The sequence below is a fragment of the Euphorbia lathyris genome, chromosome 1 (genome assembly GCF_963576675.1).
Source record: "Euphorbia lathyris chromosome 1, ddEupLath1.1, whole genome shotgun sequence".
Classification (NCBI taxonomy): domain Eukaryota; kingdom Viridiplantae; phylum Streptophyta; class Magnoliopsida; order Malpighiales; family Euphorbiaceae; genus Euphorbia; species Euphorbia lathyris.
In genome coordinates, this window is record NC_088910.1 from 72597895 (window position 1) to 72611775 (window position 13881).

The window sequence follows — 13881 nt, forward strand, 5'->3', positions numbered from 1 at the left end:
GAGCCACAGTTATCCCAATTTTGCTTAATAAAACTGCGGAAATCACAGTGCTGCAACCAGATTGCTTCAAAACGAAAGGGCTTTGTAGGCGACCTGTTAACAAAGTGCGAAAAAGAAACAAGAATCAGAGCATGATTGGATTTTAAACGAGGAAGATGTCGAATAGAAGCATGGGGAAACTTCAAACGCCAGTCAAGATTACATAAACCTCTATCAAGTCTACAAGCAACTCGAGTCCGAGGAGTATGACCCCTAAACCAATTGAACCTTGGCCCTGTGAATCCCAGATCCACCAAATCCATCTCATTAATCCAATTAGTAAAGAACATACAATGATTTAAGATATGCGAGGAGCCACCCTACTTCTCATCCATTGATTTGATGCAATTAAAATCACCGATTAAAAGCCACGGTTGAGAGATTGTGCTCTTGAGTTAATGTATAGTATCCATAAAAATGCGTTTAAAACTCATCTGGGGTCTAACATAAACAAAAGAAATCTCCATAGAAAAACGATGCAATCTGCCTTCTAACAAAGAAACTTGCGCATGAAGGAACTACTGATCACGAACAATAGGTGTCAAATGAACTCTAGAAGCATGCCAAAAAATCCAAATGCCACCATTGAAACCTTCCATATCTGATAACCAGTGATGAATTTCCGATCAACTTCCTTCCCTGTGGGGGCGTCGTTGGGTTCGACGGGGGGAAGCTCTGATGCCAAAGTCAGTATGGAAAAGGGAGAATAAACTATATTGACAAGGTAGGGTTTAAGAGAGAGAGAATGAATGTGTACCTCAATAGCTTGGGGTGCAAGCTATTTATAGTCATGTGATCATAACTCCTAGTAACCAGAAAGTCTCCATTAATGCCTCATTAATGGCGGTTACGGATCTCCTTTAAGTGTGGCTGTTAGCTCATTAACGGTCCATTAATTGTCTTTATTGGGAATCGGCTCAACTGTTCGCCAGGCGGATTGAGGCATGATGGCGGGTCTCACGTAGGTTTGACTATGGATCTCGTGTGGCAGAGTCTAGGTGATCCGCCACTCGGATGACTTGCTTGATACGCCATTGCTTCCCTGGCGCTCCCAATACGCTGTCGTTTTGGTAAATATCCTCTTTGATCCCATGGAGAATATCTCGATGTTATCAGAAGCTCCCCCAAAGTTTCGTTAAAGCCCTTTAGGACTTTTGCACTTCCTTGCACGCCGTCATGATGAATCACATTTATGGTCACTCTGTTCCAGGCCATTCATAGAGCGACAGGTGTCCCGGGCGCGCTGCTCGAGGTGTGATGTGATATCTTCTTCAACTTCTCTCTCTTCTCTCCGATTCATTTGCGTTTTCCTCCCTCATTTTGCTTCGAGTTTTTTCAGAGCTTTTTCCGGCGTCAAGAATCTTCAAAGCTTCCAACTCTCATGTAAGTGAGCCTTTTCGTCTTGTTTTCTGGGTTTTTATGAGTTCTTCCTCTGAGTCCACCATCGAACTCTTTAATCTGACCACTTCCTCTGAAACTATAATTAGTTGGACCACTTCTTCTGAGAGTTATAATTCTTCTGAAAGTACACCTAGTTGTGATTTAACCGAGTTGTGCGACTCGGTGAGGGAGAGTAGAAGTCGTCAAACTTGTTTAGTTAGGACTCGGAATTTCCCCACCGTCGTGACCCATATTGTTCCGGCAATAGATTTTAGGAGATTTTCCGGAATGGAGGCTTCTCCCTCGAGTCCATTTAGAAAAAAGTTGCCTAGGGCGGAGTCTACTTCGTCCCGTATGAGCGCTTCGGATCTAGCTAATCTGGTGGATCGTTACCCTTGGATCAAGAATTACGAGATTGAGTTGGTGGCTGCTCATCAGCGACCTGCCTGTCCGCCCATAGGGTACCTGTCTGTTTATAGCTGTCATGTGGAGAGGGGATTCCGTCTTCCTCTTCCTAAAATGATGGCAGATATCTTGGAGTACTTTGGGATCACTGTCTGCTAGCTGCATCCAAATGGCTGGTTAGATATGGCCCTAGACTGTTATTTAGCTTCGAACCTAGGGGTAGTCTGTAATCCCCGAGTCTTTCGGTCTCTTCACAAACCCACGAAGCGAAAGTCCGAGTCTTTTTATACCTTCGCCAAATTCAAAACTTATTCGCCCTTCTACGGTAAGATGTCGAACGTCCATCTCTGGGACGATAGATTTTTCTTTATTAAGATGAAAAAGGACGAACCCCTGGGATTTCCGTCGGTTTGGAATGCCAAACCTCTGCACATGGCTGGAGATTTGTGTATACTGACGGACAGCGATGAGAAAGTGGAGGATCTCATGAAAAGCATCAAGGCAGATGCTTGGACGTACGTCGACACTTTGGAATTCATGATGAATGACATTCCACTGATCCGTCGCGATGGGGACAGGATTACTTACGTGAAGTTTACACAATTAGATGAAGGTAACCTTGTTTCTTCCTTGAACTTTGATTATTTCATTGTTCCCTTGTCAGGGGTTTGTCTGAGGCCAGTCGCGCCCTTGTAGAGATGCATAAAAAACAAAAGGAGCTGGAGCTAGAGGCCCAAAAGGGTACACAGGTGGCGGATCCCCAAAAGAGTGTTGGGAAACATCCTGCTAAAGGCGTCGCGGATCCTCCCCTGCAGAAGAAGAAGAGATCCGTCGCTTCCGGTGGAGGAAAGTTAATGGCGGATGCCATGAGAGCTGAGAAGCCAATAACGGAACTTGAGTAGGTATGTTTGCCTCGCCGTGTTTTCTTTTCCTACCATGAATCTTAATTTTGGCCTTTTAATTCTTGCGCAGGTGGTGAAGCCTGACTTAGGAGGGTATTGGCTCGCCAAGTATGGTGATAAGGGGTCCGTTAGGAATGAGTCTGTTATCAACAATCTTCATGAGGCTCTGGGTCAGCTTGGAGAAGTACAAGTGAACCAGGACAAGTTCTCCGGGTCAGCCCATGCCAAGATGGGTAAAAAGGATCTCCTGTTGGTTAGTTTTCTCTTTATTTTATATTTTTGGATGAAATAGTGATCTTCCTTGAGGAGATTTTCGTTCCTTACACCATCCTTTGTTTTGATAGGCTTACACGCACATGCGTGCTATGGAGGCGGATCTACTCCAAGGGGTGGAGGATAAGGCATCCATTAAAAGGTTGGAGAAAGAGGTCGTCGTTGCCAACATGAACGCTGCCTCCGCTATTGCTCTTAATGAGAGTAAGGATGCTGAGATCCGCAGCCTGAAGGAGAAGATGGAGGAGGATACTAAGGACCATAAGGCTGCCTTGTCAAACGCGGAGATCCTGGCGGGGGAACGTTGATGGGTGTCGAATCCACCAAAAATAATTAATACTTTACTTGACTGAAATATGGATTTGTAACAAGGGTAAGCAAAGGTCGAACCCAAGGGAATATTACTGACTCAAAACAATAATGACTTGATAAATAAACAAAGCAAATAAACAGGGGGTTTTGATTTGTGAGATTTAACCAATTGAGAATTTCAAATAAAATAAAATTAGCAAGAGTAAATATGATTTGTAAACAACGTTTTGGAGAAATCCGATCAAGGGGGTTCGCAGGTAGGTAATTCACTCAGTATCGATCACAGACAGATAAAATAGACTCTTATACACATACCGGATCGGTTTGGAGTATTCTTCCTTAATATTAAACTGGTCAAGTACGCGCATATAACCAGTTCCTAATCAATAAATAATCATGCCTTAGCGGTCAAGATTTAATCTATTGACAGCCTGATGAATTAGAAAAACCCGACCTTAGCCAACCGACACTCAGCGTAGACGATTCAGAAACTAAATTACTTGTTCATTCGACTCAAATAAACCTAATTAATTTTGTATTAATGTCACATGAAAGACAATCTCAGGTTGTCAAATCTGAATCTATTCTTTCAAATACAAAACTAACCTAATTTAGATTATCGATTGCTACTATGATTGGTTCGTTTAGGTGAAACTCTAACTTTACCAATTCAGCCGTATGACAATCCAATTCAAAGAACGACCTGCAGTTATCATTCGAAGATTGAATAATCAATTGAGAATAAATCCCTAAATGCAATGAACAAATAAACGGTACATTAATAAGAATAATTAAAGCGCAACAGTCTCACGATAATGAAGAAAAACCTCCTTTGAATTAACCCTTAACCGAATATAGAAGTTTAGCTACGAATAGCCATGGAAGAACACATGTTTCTGCTTCAAAGAGAGAACAAAATAATACTGAAAAATAAAGCCTAAAAAAGAACCCATTCTAAGAACGTAAATGAGGCTTTTTGTAGAGAAAAGCCTCTCCTAAAAATTAGCTAACAAAATAATCTTTTTCCTAATCACAAATCTTTTCTAATTTGTCATATCTCCTAATTTCGTGCATGCTTAGTCATCCAAGTGTCCAGGTTCATTCTTGATAGAATAAAGGAGAGTCCTGGTCAATTCTGGACATCAGCAGATTCGGAGGTCCTTAGTCTTGGGCAAGACTAACTCCATTCTCGTTTCAGCTCCTTTAATTCAGCTCCAAATTCCTTTCTGGTCCAAAGTTTCTTCAATTAAGTCCAATTCTGCTCCTTTTAATCATTTGAGTCCTGTGGAGGCAAATCAAACCAAAACAAGCAATAATACCCAAAATAACACCAAATTAATTAAATAACCTAGCACTAAAGTGGATATTTGAACGTTGAATTGGACACTTATCAAATACCCCACACTTACCCAATGCTTGTCCCCAAGCATATCAGATCATGTCATCAGCTCTTTACTCTTATGATTTCGTGTTTACCAACCTTTGTCAATCCCCCCTCATAATGTAAAGATTATCAACCATCAACTCTCAAAGCCAAGACATTATTCATGTTTAAACATACAATGTAACTACTTGAAGAATCTCAGGAATTGAGCTTTTGACCATGTACATAAGGTATGAATTAAAGTCAACAACACCCTCACGGAAGCCACTCATTGCACTCAAGTGTTTGGGCTATAATTAATTTCAAGAAATCACTCAAGTCACAACCTAGAATGAAATTACCATAAGCTTGCCAATATATCAAATCTCCACCATTTAGTATGAATTCAAGACACTAAATCAAAGGGACTTAAAACAGGGTGTAACGTTGGCTGGGGGTAAGGTTTGGAAAGGAAATGAAGGAGAAGGGTAATTGATGAAAATGGAAATGGCCAAAAATGAAAACCAAAACACAATTATATACAAATTACTTACAATTCTCAGACTTCAGAATGAATGAATGAGACAGACTTAATCAACTATAAACAAACTGAAATGAACAAACTAAACAAAAATTTATTTTATTCTTTTTGCTTTTTTTTTCTTTTTTTTTTCTCCTGCCTCTGATTTTTTCTTTTTCTCTTTTTTTTTTCTTTGAGGCTTTTTTTTTACTAAAGATAATACTTCAAGCTAGAATAAGAAAGCTACTGCTTTTCAAGCTAATGCCCATTTAGACACCTTTTGAAGCACAACCACTTATAACTAAAGGATTTATGCTAAATCCTTATACTTTGATGAATTTGTGGTTAATTTGAAGGAATTGCTTAAAACAGCAACTAAACACATAAATAAGTGAGAGAATGTACAGATGAATTTGTGGTTAATTTGAAGGAATTGCTTAAAACAGCAACTAAACACATAAATAAGTGAGAGAATGTACAGACTCTGATGGCTAGAACGTCCTTGACCAAGGGACTCGAATAAAGGTGTGTCAAGAATGGAAAAAGGCTCAAATGTGGCTAACTAAGGGCTGGTACTGTTATTTTTGTTAGTCTTGAGCAAGACTAAGGGTTCGAATTTTATTTGAAATGGTTAAGAAAAGAAACCTACTGCCCTTATCATTTTTAATGTTTGAATACATCAGTGTGGTCTCGAAATGCATAACATGGCAAGTTCTAGAATTTCAAACTAGAATTTGACAACTCTCAAAAAGAATAGAACAAAGTGTAATGTTTTTGTTCTTGCATTTAGGCTCAAAAACTTTCCAAAAATTGGGGTAAATTGGTGTTGTTTCATTCAAAACGTCTGTCATGTAATGGGAAATTAATCAAGTGGTTCATATGCATGCTCAAGACAATTGTGCAATCCTGACCTTTTGAAATCGACAGCTTTACTCAAAACAAGACTTAGGGGTTTCAAAACTAAGTTGGCAACCTAGTTTCAACCGAGTGCAAAACTGAGAGCTAGCATTGTTATTTCTAGGGACAAAACAAAGGGTGGACACCCCACACTAGACTCAAGCATATTTTTCGGGTTTTTTTTTCACTCGAGGTGGACACCTCACACTAATTTAGCACATATTCCATAAAATTAAACCCAAAAAATTGCAGCAGTAAAATAAGGAAATTTCAGCAGCAGTAAATTTTCAAAACAGTCAGAAGCCCTTCAACAAATTAACCATCACACTCAGCCAATTAACCATGAAATCAAACACTTCTATAGCAAAGATCCTTCCCCCACTTTTCTCCTCGCATTGTCCTCAATGCGGAATTCAAACAATCAGGGGAGAAGGGCAGCAGATAAGAGAAAAATGAAATTACAAAGAAAAGTGTGCTTACTACCCTGTTTTGAGGAGGATTTCAGAGGAGGCTGTCGACGTCAATGGTGGTGCTGCCTTAGTGAGATGTGTCTGAAACGGTTGAGAACTCACCGATAGTAGGTCTGACCATCGATTCCTAGGAATTTCAGCATCAAACAGGTTTCGCCTATGTCTGTGGTGGTTTTAACGGCAAAGCAATGAAGGTGGGAGTCGAAGTGTGAAAGAGATGGAGTTAGGGCTTTAGTTTTTTTTTCTTTGAGTAAATGAGGTGAAAGAGTGAGAATTGTAAAAATAAAAAGAAAGGGATAAATATCATGGTTAAATTGTGATTCACCCCCTCTTTTTATTTCTCAGCACATCAGGCTTCCCTTAGGGTCCATTTAACCCCCTTATTTCACCATTTAAACCTAGTTCTCCATTTTTTACTTTCTTCAACACCTGAAAATTATATTCATGACTCCATTGTAGAAGATGATGGTAGTTAATTTAGTTATTGGAAAAAAAATAAAAATAAATAAATAAACAAAATAAAAAACGATACAAAAAATAAAGGATAACTTGGGTCTTGAGCAAGACCAACTTGGGCTGCCTCCCAATAGCGCTGCTAGTTAACGTCTTTGGCTTGACACTCTTGAATTCTAAGGCTAGTCTCCTGGGTCAAGATATTGAACTTCTCCAGAGACTCCAATTGGGATATTCTTGTAAAATGGCTTGAGTCTGTGGCCATTTACTTTTTGCATTTTCCCATTCTCCAGGCTCTTAATTTCCACAGCACCTTGAGGGTAAATCTTCATGACCATGAAAGGTCCTATCCATTTGGACTTTAATTTTCTGGAAAACAATCTCAATCGATAATGGTGTAAGAATACCTTCTGTCCTATTCGAAATTGTTTCTGGATAATCATATCATCATGAAATTTCTTGGTCTTGAACTTATTGACTCTCGAGCTTTCACAAGCTTCATTTTTCAATTCTCTAAGCTCCTGTACTTGTAGCTTTCTTACACTTTCAATTTCGATGCTCTTTTCGACAACCACCTGTAATTCATCTTTCCTATAAAACTCAGAATCATGTTGTGTTATTGGTTCAATAACATCTATACCACAAACGGAATGCACTTCGTTAGGAAATTTTATGGCATCATAAACGTTAAATTGAACTATTTTACCATCAAATTCCATAGTCAGTGTCCCTTTGTGAACATCTATCTTCGTCCGAGCAGTTGTTAGGAATGGTCTCCCTAACAAGATTTCTGATGCCTTTGAGGAATGATCATCATTTTCCATGTCGATAACAAAGAAGTCGGCTGGAAAAATTAATCCATCAACCTGCACAAGAACATCTTCCAAACCTTCGGGATAAACTATAGATCGGTTAGCGAGTTGGATTACTACTCCTGTTTCCTCTAAAGGACCAGCATTTAAAGATGAATAAATTGATTTAGGCATGACATTAATTGACGCTCCTAGATCACACATTGCTCTTTTAATACTAGTATTTCCGATTTGGCAGGAAATAGCAAACATACCTCTGTCCTTGCACTTTGGGGACATTTTTCCTTGTAGGACAGCAGATACATTCTCGCACATTGTTATCTTTTCATACCCAATTTTTTTAATCTTGTTAGCACACAATTCTTTGAGGAATTTAGCATATCGAGGGATTTGTCTAATAACATCAAGCAATGGAATATTTACCTCAACCTTGCGAAACGTCTCAAAGATGTCTTTCTCCTCATTTTCTTTCTTTGATTTGGCTAAACGACTAGGGAAAGGTGGTCTAATTACCAAAGGTGTGTCTTGATTTGTGGCTTTTTCTCCAGATGACTTACCAACTGAACCTTCTATCTCATTTTCATATACTTGATCTTTGCTTGCAGATTTCTCTGACACAGGCTGTTCTGATTCGGAAATAGACTTAGTCTTGGGCAAGACTAATTCTTTTCCACTGCGAAGCGAAATTGCACTCACATTCTGTCTCAGATCAGTTTGTGAAGGTAACTTCCCCTGGGACTGTATTGCACTCAGAGTGGTAGCTATCTGACTCATTTGCTTCTCTAAATTTTGTAAGGTGGCTTGAAAATTGGCATTGACCTTGCCTTGTTCTTCCTGAAATTTCAGCAGATTAGACATTACAAACTGATCATTAGAATTTGACAACATACCTGAATTTGGATCTGTTTGAACATGTCTATATTGTTGAGGTCTTTGCTGATATTGTTGGGTTGCATTCGGTTGAAGCACATTATTTTGCTGCTTGTAGCTGAGGTATGGATCATACTTCTGTGGGGGCTGCCCTTGATATCCAAAGACGGCATTGATCTGCTCCAGTGTACCTTCGTGCACTGTGGGACATTCATCCGAGGCATGTCCGATAACTGAGCATATCCCGCATGTTTTCACTTGAGCTACATTCCCTACAACCAAATTTTGTACAAGAGATGTCAAAGTATTTAATTTTTCTTCAATGGAAGAAGTACCTACCTCATACGCTTTTCGTGGAGCATCTTGTTGTTTGCCAAATTGTTGGGAAGTTGCTGCCATGCTTTGGATCAATTCTTTAGCAGCAGATGGTGTTTTATCAATGAGGCTTCCCCCACTTGCAGCATCTACCATTTTTCTTTCCATTCCTAACATTCCCTTATAAAAATATTGAATAAGAGAATGTTCAGTTATACCATGTTGGGGACAGCTTGCACATAACCTTTTGAACCTCTCCCAATAGTCATGGAGTGTCTCAATATCTTTTTGCCTTATCCCACTAATCTCCCTTCGAATCATTGCTGCTCGAGAAGCTGGAAAATACTTTTCTAAGAATGCTTGTGCCATACCCATCCATGTTGTGATGGATCCAGATGGCAGGTTGAGAAACCAGTCTTTAGCCGCATCCTGCAAAGAAAAGGGAAAAGCTCTTAATTTCACTTGTTCCTCGGTTATTCCTTGTGGACTCATACCTGAGCAGACCGCGTGAAATTCTTTGAGATGATTATGTGGATTTTCACTTTCCACTCCATGAAACTTAGGCAAATAATGAATCAGTCCCGATTTAAGTTCAAAAGCCGCATTTAGGACTGGGTATGTGACGCATAAGGGTTGTTGATCAGCCTGAGGTGCATGAAGTTGTCTTAAAGTTCTGGCTGCCATCGTCTCCTCTTCAGATTGTTCACTTTCTTCACTGAAAATTTCTTCTTCTTCACTAGAACTTGAAGTTTCAACACCTTGAAGTTTCTGCAGCTTTGCTTCTTTTCGCAGTTTCCTTGCTGTTTTTTCTATTTCTGATTCAAAAAGAAGTTGTTCCAAATTCTAAGACCTGGTCATAAATTGCTTTAAATCAAGTTAGAATATTCCCCGGCAACGGCGCCAAAATTTGATGGGTGTCGAATCCACCAAAAATAATTAATACTTTACTTGACCGAAATATGGATTTGTAACAAGGGTAAGCAAAGGTCGAACCCAAGGAAATATTACTGACTCAAAACAATAATGACTTGATAAACAAACAAAGCAAATAAACAGGGGGTTTTGATTTGTGAGATTTAACCAATTGAGAATTTCAAATAAAATAAAATTAGCAAGAGTAAATATGATTTGTAAACAACGTTTTGGAGAAATCCGATCAAGGGGGTTCGCAGGTAGGTAATTCACTCAGTATCGATCACATACAGATAAAATAGACTCTTATACACATACCGGATCGGTTTGGAGTATTCTTCCTTAATATTAAACTGGTCAAGCACGCGCATATAACCAGTTCCTAATCAATAAATAATCCTGCCTTAGCGGTCAAGATTTAATCTATTGACAGCCTGATGAATTAGAAAAACCCGACCTTAGCCAACCGACACTCAGCGTAGACGATTCAGAAACTAAATTACTTGTTCATTCGACTCAAATAAACCTAATTAATTTTGTATTAATGTCACATGAAAGACAATCTCAGGTTGTCAAATCTGAATCTATTCTTTCAAATACAAAACTAACCTAATTTAGATTATCGATTGCTACTATGATTGGTTCGTTTAGGTGAAACTCTAACTTTACCAATTCAGCCGTATGACAATCCAATTCAAAGAACGGCCTGCAGTTATCATTCGAAGATTGAATAATCAATTGAGAATAAATCCCTAAATGCAATGAACAAATAAACGGTACATTAATAAGAATAATTAAAGTGCAACAGTCTCACGATAATGAAGAAAAACCTCCTTTGAATTAACCCTTAACCGAATATAGAAGTTTAGCTATGAATAGCCATGGAAGAACACATGTTTCTGCTTCAAAGAGAGAACAAAATAATACTGAAAAATAAAGCCTAAAAAAGAACCCATTCTAAGAACGTAAATGAGGCTTTTTGTAGAGAAAAGCCTCTCCTAAAAATTAGCTAACAAAATAATCTTTTTCCTAATCACAAATCTTTTCTAATTTGTCATAACTCCTAATTTCGTGCATGCTTAGTCATCCAACTGTCCAGGTTCATTCTTGATAGAATAAAGGAGAGTCCTGGTCAATTCTGGACATCAGCAGATTCGGAGGTCCTTAGTCTTGGGCAAGACTAACTCCATTCTCGTTTCAGCTCCTTTAATTCAGCTCCAAATTCCTTTCTGGTCCAAAGTTTCTTCAATTAAGTCCAATTCTGCTCGTTTTAATCATTTGAGTCCTGTGGAGGCAAATCAAACCAAAACAAGCAATAATACCCAAAATAACACCAAATTAATTAAATAACCTAGCACTAAAGTGGACATTTGAACGTTGAATTGGACACTTATCAAACGTGCTTACTATTATGGCGAATGGATGGCGTACGTTAAACTTGCCCACCCCGAGATTGATTTTGTGGACCCTGAGTACGTGGTCCCCGAGGTTGAGGATTGCCTTAAGTATCGCAAGATCCCGAACGTTAAGGACTTCATCCGTGATCATATTCGCAAGGTGATGAGCGGATCTGCCAAAGAGAGCAAACCCCTTGTCGATCTCGAATCAGAGGACCTCGGCGAAACATCCCAGGGGGTGGGTGATAAGAATAATGAAATAGTTGATTGTACGGTTCCTCAGGAAGGAACCATTACTGTAGAGAAGGAGGCTCCTCTGGAGGGCGCATCTGTTGAGAAAGATGCTGAGGAGGATGCTCCTATAAGTCTTTAGTTTTGTAAATGTAACTTGAGTACAATTTATTTTAATCCTTTTTACAACCATCTCCTTTACTTTACGCTTTATATCTTTCAGCAAATAAAGTTATAGGTTTTAGGATTTATTCTGTTGGTCCGAGGTAGGTGGCCAGCCATACCTTGGAATGTGAGCCTTTTTGAAGGCTTTGAAGCTTTTATTCCTTTAGAGGAAGTTAAGCTGCCTTAGGCAATCAATTTGCTTCCTATCTTTAAGGTGAATTGATCCGCCATTAGGACTTACGACTCTTCTTTGGAAAGAGTATTCGAGAGTGTAAAGATCTCACGTCTGAGAAATGTTTTAACTCTATCTCTGACGGTGATCAATTATTTTCTATCTTTGAGGTAAATTGATCCGCCGCTGAGACTGTTCTCCTATCTTTGAGGAGAAAGTAGTTATGCCTACGATAGCATTATTCTACTGTGGGAATGTGTTTGTTGCCTCCCCTTTTTTTGAATCCATAATATTTATTACTGAAAAGAAAATCACTCAAAGAAAGAATTTGCAAGATGAAAATATCTCTTCATTAAATGGCGATTCGCCTTATTACAATGAATTGGTCTTATGCGTGAGCCTCGTTAAAACCTTTAATAAGAAAAACCACATGGGATAAAAACTTACTAAAGGAAAAAGAGTACTCAAGACCTTGGTTACATTTTACTTTCTAGCGAAATATTTGCGGAGGTTCTGAATATTCCACGTCCGTGGCAATGTATTTCCCTCCATATCTTGGATCTTGAAAGTGGCAGGTCTGATTTTGGTGACAATTTTATATGGCCCCATCCAGATGACCTCCAACTTTCCTTTGCCTTCCAAAGACTGAATTTTGTCCACCTTTCGGAGTACGAGATCTCCTGGATTTAAGTCCACGAGTTTGGCATGTTTGTTGTGATAGGTTGCAATCCTCTGTTTATAGGCGGCCATTCGCACATACGCCTTCTCTCTCCTTGCTTCCAATTGGTCAAGAATGTCTTTTAACCTTTGGTCATTCCTGTCTTCGCAGTAAAACAAGACTCTGTCACTAGGAATCTGGATCTCGATGGGGATCACAGCTTCAACACCATAGGTGAGGGCGAATGGTGATTCGCCGGTTGCAGTTCGAGGAGTGGTTCTGTATGCCCATAGGACATTCATGAGGTGATCCGCCCACTTTTTATTACGCTCCCCCAGTCTCTTTTTTATGCCCTTGACAATCGTTCGATTTGTTACTTCGGTCATCCCCTTGGATTGGGGGTAGTAAACGGAGGCGAACCTGTTTTGAATGCCTTGACTTTCGCATAATGTTCTGAACTCTCCACAATTGAACTGCGTCCCATTGTCAGTAATAATTGTGTGGGGAACTCCGAATCTTCCAACTATGTTGTCTCTGACAAACTCAACCATCCGTTCTGCATTTATAGATGAGGCAGCCTCGGCCTTTATCCACTTCGTAAAGTGATCCACAGCTACTACCACATACCTTCTCTGTCTTTTGGTAGGAGGAAAGGGACCGACAATGTCGATTCCCCAAACTGCAAAGGGTCACCCTTCGATGATGGGCTTTTGAAGATTCTTAGCCGTGTGAGATTCATTTGCATGAACCTGGCAATTGTGACAGGATTCTACCAGCCTCTGAGCATCAAGTTCCGCCGTGGGCCAATAAAATCCTGCCAGTCTAGACTTTTTCAAAATGGAGGCGGATGCTTCATGAGCTCCGTAAGTACCCTCGTGTAGCTCCTTGAGGATCTGTTGTCCCTCTTCTGTCGTGACACACTTCAACCAGGGATGTCCAAAAGATTTTCTGTATAGGTAATCATTTATTATGGAGAAATAAGTTGCTTTGCTTACCGCCCGCCGAGCTTCTTCTTTGTCTTGAGGCAAAGTTCCATCTGCAAGATACTGGCGGATGGGTGATCTCCAATCGCTTTCAACAGACGTTAAAAGAGATACAGTTTCTGAGGCGAATGCTGGTGCCGTCTTGACTTCGAACGGGAATTGTAGGTCCGCCTATTGCTCCTTGCTATAAGCCAGTTTAGCGAGATGGTCAGCTTCTGTGTTTGATCCCCGAGGCACATGGACTAGCTCCCACTTGGTTTCCTTGATCTCAAGGTAGCTCAGCAGCGTTTTGACCTCTTCTACATATTTGGCCAGGATGTCATCTTTCACTTCAAAGTTCTTGATTACCTGA